Consider the following 8,426-nt stretch of genomic DNA (forward strand, 5'->3'; position numbering starts at 1 on the left):
AACAACAGAGGTTTGTACCTTTGTTGTTTGCTTATTATTTCTTGCCTATATCTTATAATATGAGAAACTACTTTGGCAGTAACAATACACAATGTACTAACCATTGTTACTCTCCTAAAATCTTGTTTTGAGATTTTGTACCACTATTTTTTATTTTTTTTCTTTCTTTAAAATAAAAATAACTGATGTCAAAAAAAAAAGAAAACAAACAAACAAACAAACAAACAAACCAGAGTTCAGTCAATCTGTGTCCGCAGAATAAGGCAGTCATCCCCTTGTTCTATCCTACAAGGAAAACTAGTTTTAGACAATAGATTTATAGGGGTTTTGTTTGTTTCTGCTTTCTCTGGTCTCTTCTTCCTACAAAGCCAAGCTCTTCTGTGTAACTCTTTCGGGCATTCATTTTATCTTGTACAGCGTGCTGTTAGGTCAGTTAAATGTTTTAATCAAACTTGTAATTTTGTCATTCGATAGGAGATTCACCTGCTTTTGCAGATGCTGTAGCAAGAGCCCCCACAAGAATATTGCTGAGATTTGGGCCCCTTCCACTCGTGAAATTAATTTCTGAGTTGTTTGGTAGCAAATGAAATCATCTGTTTTGAACAAAATGAAGGTGGACTGCCGGGGTCGGACGTACCTGAGCCTCGAGTTTCCAGAGAATGACTAGTTAAGAAGCCTCACTAGCCTTTCATTTCCACAAATCTCCCTCCTTTTATCTTTTACCTTTTTCTTTTTTGGCAGAATCAGTGATTGAACAGATTTGAATTTATTTTAATAAGCCATCTTCCCAGTCCCCTCTTTTATCTTTTGGAAAATAACTGCAAGGCCTCATCCTTCCACAGTGTGACTTAGATGTGACACCTTGCCCATTCTTTCTCAGGATGCCCCTAAAACTAGCAATTTCTTCCTCCATCGCTTGTGACAAGCCCAAGCACAGAGCTCTCCCCTTCAGCTTGAACACGCAGAGAAAGCCTGACACAAGTGTTCCTTTTTCACCTCAGCCAACTATGCACGTGCATGTGCGCGTGCACACACACACACACACACACACACACACACACACACACACTAAGATTACAACTGTTGAAACTAGTCTGACACAGCAATGAACATATCCTGCCTAGCTGAGTAGGTGAGCTGCCCCTTGATTGCAGATCAGTTTGCAGTGAGTCCCCGACTGTAGCTTGTCTTCTCGTGACTCTAGGTCTTTTAAGGCAAAACCACATTACAGAGACACACTGATCTTCAGATCTGGGGCTCTCTTGCAGTAGCCTGAAGAAAATCCTCTCCTTTTTATCTGGACCAGCAGTCCAGTTTCTCTTAGCATCAGAGAGCAAAATCTGAGTGGTATGAAGGAGTGAACGACAGAAGAAATTACATCTCATTTCCCCTTCATTTCTGGACAAATAAAATTAATGGATGCAAAAAGCTACCAGACTGAAGAACCCCCAGAAAAGACTATGGGAGATAATTTTAAATTCAGAGGTATGAAAAGAAGGCAATTTAAAATTATTAAAGCAGTTTACATTGTTTACTTAGAGTGAATTCACCCATTTAACTATTAAATGATCGCTTTACTGTTCCTAAGTACTACTTTCCTAATGTATTTCTGTGTGCTTCCAATAATATCCCAGTCACCCTAGGTGAGGAGGGGAACTGAAGAAAGGGGGAACATCCCAGAAGCTGAGCTTCCAGGAAAGGCCCACCCAGCTGGAGTCTGCGCTCTCACTCCCTGTGACAGTGTGTGGCTGGTGCTGTTCCCTTGGAAGTGACACAGCTCTGCGGCGCTCATGCCTCCCTGACTGCAGACATAATCGTTCAGAAACCAGTAACATTATGTGAATTTTGGAGTTCACTCCACATAACTAAGACAGAAGATATCAGTGTCTTCTACCATCATCATATGTACACTGTTAAAAACTATTAAGTATTTCAAAAGATGTCTTATTACTCAGAAATGATAGCTGTATTTCAAATATGAAGCTCATGCAGCAATCTCTTAAAAAAATTTCCATGCTTTGAACATTTTGTACACCAAATATTCATCTATGTAAGTGTAAGTAAAGATAAATGAATCAAAACAAAGATCTTTGATAGATAATTAAAATAATGTTTTAATTATTAGGCACATTTGATCAGAAAATATTTACTTATGGAAAAGACCTCTATCTAGGGATGGAGGGAGGGTAGAAGAACGGGAACGTGTAAGTATTCAGTATGTATCATAAATATGTACTAATAAAAAGCATTTTCAAGTTATGAGGGATTTATTAGGTGTAACCCCATTGTAAGTTGAAGAGCACTTGTGTTTATTTGATTTTGCATATACGTACCTATTGACTTCTGTTTGTATGTCATAAACATGAACACAAAAATGAGACACCATGTATTAAAATATATACAAATATCTCCTTTTAGGACAATTCTGTATAAACTGCCGAAAGTGCTAATAAAGAAAGATACCTTTTGGTCTAAAAAAATTGTCCTCAAACCATTGCCAAAATGTCTGTGAACCCAGCCATGGGAAAGGTCAGTCTCACGGTGGCCTCAACCAGCAGTCCAGCTTCTCTGGGTGCCTAGAACTCCCTCCTGGGTTCACCCATGCGGGTCCCTCTGTGTCTCTCCAAGTCACCAGGTTTAATTCTGTGCGGTCACACCGGTGAGGCCCCTCAGGCCCTGAGGACATTTAGTCCTGTGCTCTTCTTACCCTGAGTTACGCAAATGCCAGTGGCTGGGACACAGCCCGGCAGCCCCTGCCTAAGGGAGGTCTAGTGAGGCTCTCAGCTGAGGGGCGCTGCTCCTGCAGGGCTGCCACTGGGCAGCAGCAGCACGTGATGCCTCCACGGGCACCGGGAGATGGAGGGCAGCAGCTCCGGGGGGCAAGGGCCAGACGCCCCGAAGAGGGCTGCGCCGGCTCCTGTGTGGCTCCAAGCCCATCAGGCTGGCCCAGAGAAGCAGACCCAGCACCGTCCAGAACGCTGATGCGTAGATACGCGTGAGCAGGGAAACGTACCTGCTGTGTGTACGAACCGAAAGGACCAGCTGCCAAGCTTCAAGGAGGAGGAACTTCGAGGAGGAGAACCGTCTGGATGTCACAAGCTGTTTCCCAGCTGTAGGAAAATAATTTTACTTTTTTGAGGGCATAGTTTTTCAACGCACTTCACTGCTTGCTTCATGCAATGAGTCTTAGAGTCAGGAAAACTGCAATTCAACAACTCGTGCTCACGGGGGTTGAAAACTTGGGTGTGCCGGTTAGCTCTTTATCTGGCTGTAGAAGGGGCACTTTTTCCTCTGCCGCTATTTCTAATTTTCTTGGCACGTTAATATATTCTGAGAAAAAAAATCTTCTAAGGTGTTGCAGATGTGAGAGAATGGGCTAGGAACAGACGCGTGGACGCAAAGAACGGCAAAAACAGCACTGACAGGAGGGGCTGCCAATGTCTAATGACATTGCGTAGTGTTTTAAACATTGAAAATGCATTTATTAAACCATAAGTATACGTAAGGATCTGCGAAAGTGATTTAAGTGAGAATTTTTCGTCTGGAAATAAAATATACCATTTAAGGAAACGCTAACTTAGCTGCGCTTGGCTATTGTATTTAAAATACTCCTAGTGCCATCTAGTGAGATACACTGGTAATTGCATCTACATTTGACCGGGATGCTTTTTTTTAATTCTAAGTTTCTGTTATTTTGAAGAGCAAAAACAAAAGCAAGAAAAACAAAAACAAACACAGAAACAGGGTGACATACAACAATACATATGTTACAGATTTTCAAAACAGAATGGCTGATTAATAATGGTTGATATATTTTTTATTGTCAAATCTGTTGCTCAGATTAACAGATAGTTATGCAAGATTGGACATATGATTGAATATTGCCGCGTACTTCCAAGAAATCTTAAATATTTGTTCTTGTCTCTCTTTTTCTTTTATTACCTTTTTCTAAGCAATTTATTTTAAAGAGAGTATAGTAATAATCGGTATGACACTAGAAACCATATCAATTAGAAGACCAAGATGACAGGTATTCAAAGCATGATTTTTGTATTACACATTGCTGTCCTCAGTGTAGTTGTGTAGTTTGTAGAGACAGGCACACAGAGTTTTTTGTAGATGCACTTCCACTGGAAGAAGGTATAGCAACCTCCAGATTTGCTATGGAATTTTTTTCAGATACAAAGAAAAAAAGCCATTATATAACCTAGGTATGCCTTTAACAGCATTTACATAAAATATTAGATCCCACAGAGCATTTCAATTGTACATTCATCCTCGAAATGTTTATCGACTTCTGATACAATTTTCTGTTCAAATATATTTTGCACACCTTTCCAACTGAAGTTAATAGAAGGTTAGGATGTATTTGAGATAAAAATGAATCAGAATACAAGCTATTATGCAGAAATTAACAAGAATTTTTATTAATGCTTTAAGGTCACTTAACATTTCAAGTATCGTGTTGTACTTAAGGAAGAGAAAGACTTGATGTCTTAAAAAATGGGCTCTTAGCGTGTGGAAATGATATTTCTAGTACATTGAATGCACAGTAAAAAGGGGATGAACTTGGCTTCAAGACAGTTGGAGAATGTGAAGGTCAGCAGGAATGAATTTAAGAACATTTGGCATTTCAACTTTTAAGGAACCCCTTTCGTCAAAGAGCTATTGAGATACAATATGTAAATTTACTTAAGACAAAAATACACAGATGTGTAAAATGCTTTATTTCCTTTTAAGACAAACTTTGCCATGAACCAAGGTGCAGTGTGTCGGGTCATGCACTGTGGAAACACCAAGGTCTCACTTAAGTGAAGGAAACAGATTCTGTCTTTCAAAACAGGAGCAAGTGGAGCGACACCAAGGGAGGCATGCAGGCATTTATTGGTGGTCTATTTTAGTAGAAACATAGGAATCCTTTCTTGCCAAAACTTGATTGGTAAGAACATTATGCTAATAGTTCTACTGGGAATTTTGACATTTTCCCCTTCTATTTTAGAAGTATCTGCAATAAATAATTGTAAATTGGTAAATCAGCCCATCAGAGAAAATAATTCATTTAAAATTTTTTTTTTATATATTTGGTATAGGGTCTTGCTACGCAGCTCAGACTCATAGTGATTCTCCTGTCTCAGCCTTCCCAGTGCTGGGATGACAGGGGTGCGCCACCACAGCCAGTTTTGGTGGCTGGCTTGGTTCGGGGATTGCACGGCATGTGGTACCAGGATGGAACCTGGCTCCTTGTGCTTGCCAGGCAGGCACTTAGACCTCTGAGCTATCTCCCCAGCCCTAGAGACAAATTTGAATCCAACTTTTCTTTTCAGCCTAAACCCTTTTAAAATTCATGATTTAAAAAAATACATAAATGTTTTGAAGAAAAAACATAAATGTCTGAAAGTTTGAAAATCAGAATAATTTTTATATTTAAGTCAAAGTTATCTTAGTAATGTATGAATTCGGCTTTCTTTTCTAGCTTATAAAACCTCTACTTGAAACAAACAGAGCAAATATCCATTAGGAAAAAGTGTGCCCTTTTGTGCATTTATCGTTTCATAGTGGCTCCGAACTTTACCTACCAATAAAGTTTTGAAAGCCTCAAAAATATCTATTGCCTTCAAGTCTGATGTCTCAAATGTCTTTGCTGGAGAGAATGTTTGAATTCTAAAACTGGGAATGAGTTAATAGGCTAACAACATCCCTGGGTGATTTACTAGTTGGCAAAGATTTCTTGCAAGGTGAATATGACATCGATGTAGATCGTCCCGAGAAGAGACCAAAGCGGGAGTGGCTGGACTCATAGTAGAATGGCCAGAAGGCAACAGTGGGTGGCGATGAAGATGCCAAGGAGTCTAGCGTCAGCTTTAGGCAGATAACAACCTTCTCAACAAGCAGCAATGTGTGTTTTGCTTAAAAGTCATGTTCATATACATGTCTGTCACAGTAGAACAAAGATAGTTTCTACAGGAGTTTGCACTGCTGGATGAAAAATATTGGCAGTTGAGAAAAATGAGCTTATTTGGTGAACGCTTTCTTTCTCTTTTCTAACACAGTAATGCTGCTAAGCATCTAAAATAAAAAGAAACTGTCCCCACTGTAGAACTCACCAGCGGGACCAGCTGCATATCTGGCGGCAGTGTGCCCGTGTAGGATAGTAACATCACTCCGTTTTCCAGGCAGCCACGGACATTACATTCCATCGTAGTTTGCAGAGCCCTTCCAAGGGCGGGGTCCAGTGTGGCTGTACAGAGCAGGCACACAAAGCCGGCTCTGCACACCATGGACTGAGCCCCAAGCTACTGGAGTGGGACCAGTTGAAGAGGGGCTTTCACTAACCCGATGCTCTGAGGCCAGAGGTCTGCTCTGTTACAGTGCTTGATAAAGTGGTTGGAACCTGAGGTAAAAATGGCATAGGAAGATGTTGAGAGGGAAGCAGAAATCTATCTTTTAAAATTTTGTTAAATAGGGGTGGTGAAACATTATTTATAGGGTATGAACTTTGAGCTATAAATTTTACTTTGCCTAGTGACTGCAGTCACCAACAATGAACTGCTATTATATAGTGTCACTTGAAAGGCGTGTTAGACAAATGTTTATAGAGGGAAGCCATCCGGGAACCTTTTAGGGACTGCAGTAGAGAGGCCGTCAAGACTGTTGCGCTGCCTCTCTGCTGTTAACCCTGAGGGGTAACACACTAGGGAAGATATTATGGAGTATAACAAGGATCTGGAGGAAGTTTTTTTCTCTCTAGACGATGAGTTACGTCACATGAGTGTATGTTCTTTACTATATTCCTGCGCTTACCTCTCAGGTTTTGATTAATAAGTAGCTATTAAGATGAAAATATCAGGATTTTATAATTTATATCCACTTTTTCCTTTTAAAATGTCATGGTGTTTTATAGGTTGTGCATAGCAGGATTATGTTCTCCTACTCATTCTTTCAAGATTTTTTCATATTTCATGCTGGAATTGGGAAGAAACTCATTAACTTATACCAATATTTTGATAATTGAGTATAATTTGAAGTCAGGGATTGCGATGGCAGGCCTCTGGAGAAAAAGGAACCCTTTTCCACTGTTGGTGGGAGTATAGACTTGTGGAACCACTGTGGAAGTCAGTGTGGAGATTCCTCGGAAAAGTAGGTCTAGATGACCACTTGGCCCAGCTATTCCCCTTCTCAGTATGTTCCTGAAAGAATTTAAAAGCACTGCACTACAATGATATATGTGCACCCCTATGTCTAACAGCACAATATATAATAGCTACATCTTAGAAATAACTCAAGCACCCATTAATTAATGAATAGTTAAAAATATGTGTTTTTATACAGTGGAGTACTACTCAACCATAAAGAAGAATAAACTCGAGTCATTTATAGCTAAATGGATGGACCTTGACACCATACTCTTAAGTGAAATAAGTTGAACACATATGTGTAAATAACGCACTGTTTCTCTAGTGTGAGAAAGTGAAAGTATAAATAAGAACCAAAAAATATATATGACAGCATAGACATATATAGATATTGGGACATAGGAAGTAATTGTTCTCTCTCTCAAGAGGAGAGGGGAGTTGGGGTGTGGGAAGGAAAAGGAAAACATGATAAAAAAGAAAGGTTAAGGGTCTTAAAATGGACGCCAGAAGTCCGCTTCCTGGTCGAAGAAAAGGTGTGGAGCGGACTGCTGCCTCCTGGTCTAAAGGAGAGTGATAGAGTTGGATTCTGAAGAGGAGCCCACACTACAGAACAGTGATCATAACTTACAGGAAGACAAAGAGGATGGGACCACTAGAGAAACAGAAGTCTCAGGTTTCTCAGAAGATGAACCAAAAACTGAAACAGAGACCAAAACCAATGCATATGAAGAGTGCCCTTCTGGAATTCCCTTAAATATGTGGAACAAATTTCAAGAACTGCATAAAAAACATTCCGAACAGAAAACTTCAGCCTCAAGATTCAGAAGGAGAAAGAGAAAACGCTCCAAAAAAGATAAACTGCCGAATGAAAAAGAGTCTCAGAGTCAGCAGTCCATGAGTGAGACTCAATGGAAGGAGCTTACTCAGTACTTTGGAGCCAATGATTGATTTGAACCCCCTGTTAAAAAGAAAAAGGTTGAAAAGTCAGGCCTTGAGAAGAGAATAGACCAGGCTGTGGAGGAGTGGGATGTGGAGAAGGCCGAGGAGCTCAGCAAACAGCTTGCTACTCGAGAGCTTGGGGTAAAAGTTGCCAAAGCAATTGCCTGCCTCAAGTTTGTAAAAGCCAAAAAGGAGATTGAAACTCACAGGCTGCTCGAAAAAAGAAGAAACTTGCGTGGGGGTTTGAAGCAAAGAAGAGATGGGAAACCAAAAGCAACATGGGATCTACGTAACTGGGCAGAACTCTTCAGGACACAGGGAGACTTGTGTGCTTCATTTATAGAAAAGACTTTT

At 40.2% G+C, this 8,426-nt stretch overlaps 1 pseudogene; it reads left to right on the top strand.

The window, feature by feature from the left end:
• LOC101581616 overlaps positions 1-8,391 on the top strand; it is a 71,748-nt pseudogene extending 63,357 nt beyond the window's left edge.
• The last annotated feature ends 35 nt before the right edge of the window (positions 8,392-8,426 follow it).

The sequence above is a fragment of the Octodon degus genome, unplaced genomic scaffold, assembly GCF_000260255.1.
Source record: "Octodon degus isolate 3935 unplaced genomic scaffold, OctDeg1.0 scaffold00170, whole genome shotgun sequence".
NCBI lineage: Eukaryota > Metazoa > Chordata > Mammalia > Rodentia > Octodontidae > Octodon > Octodon degus.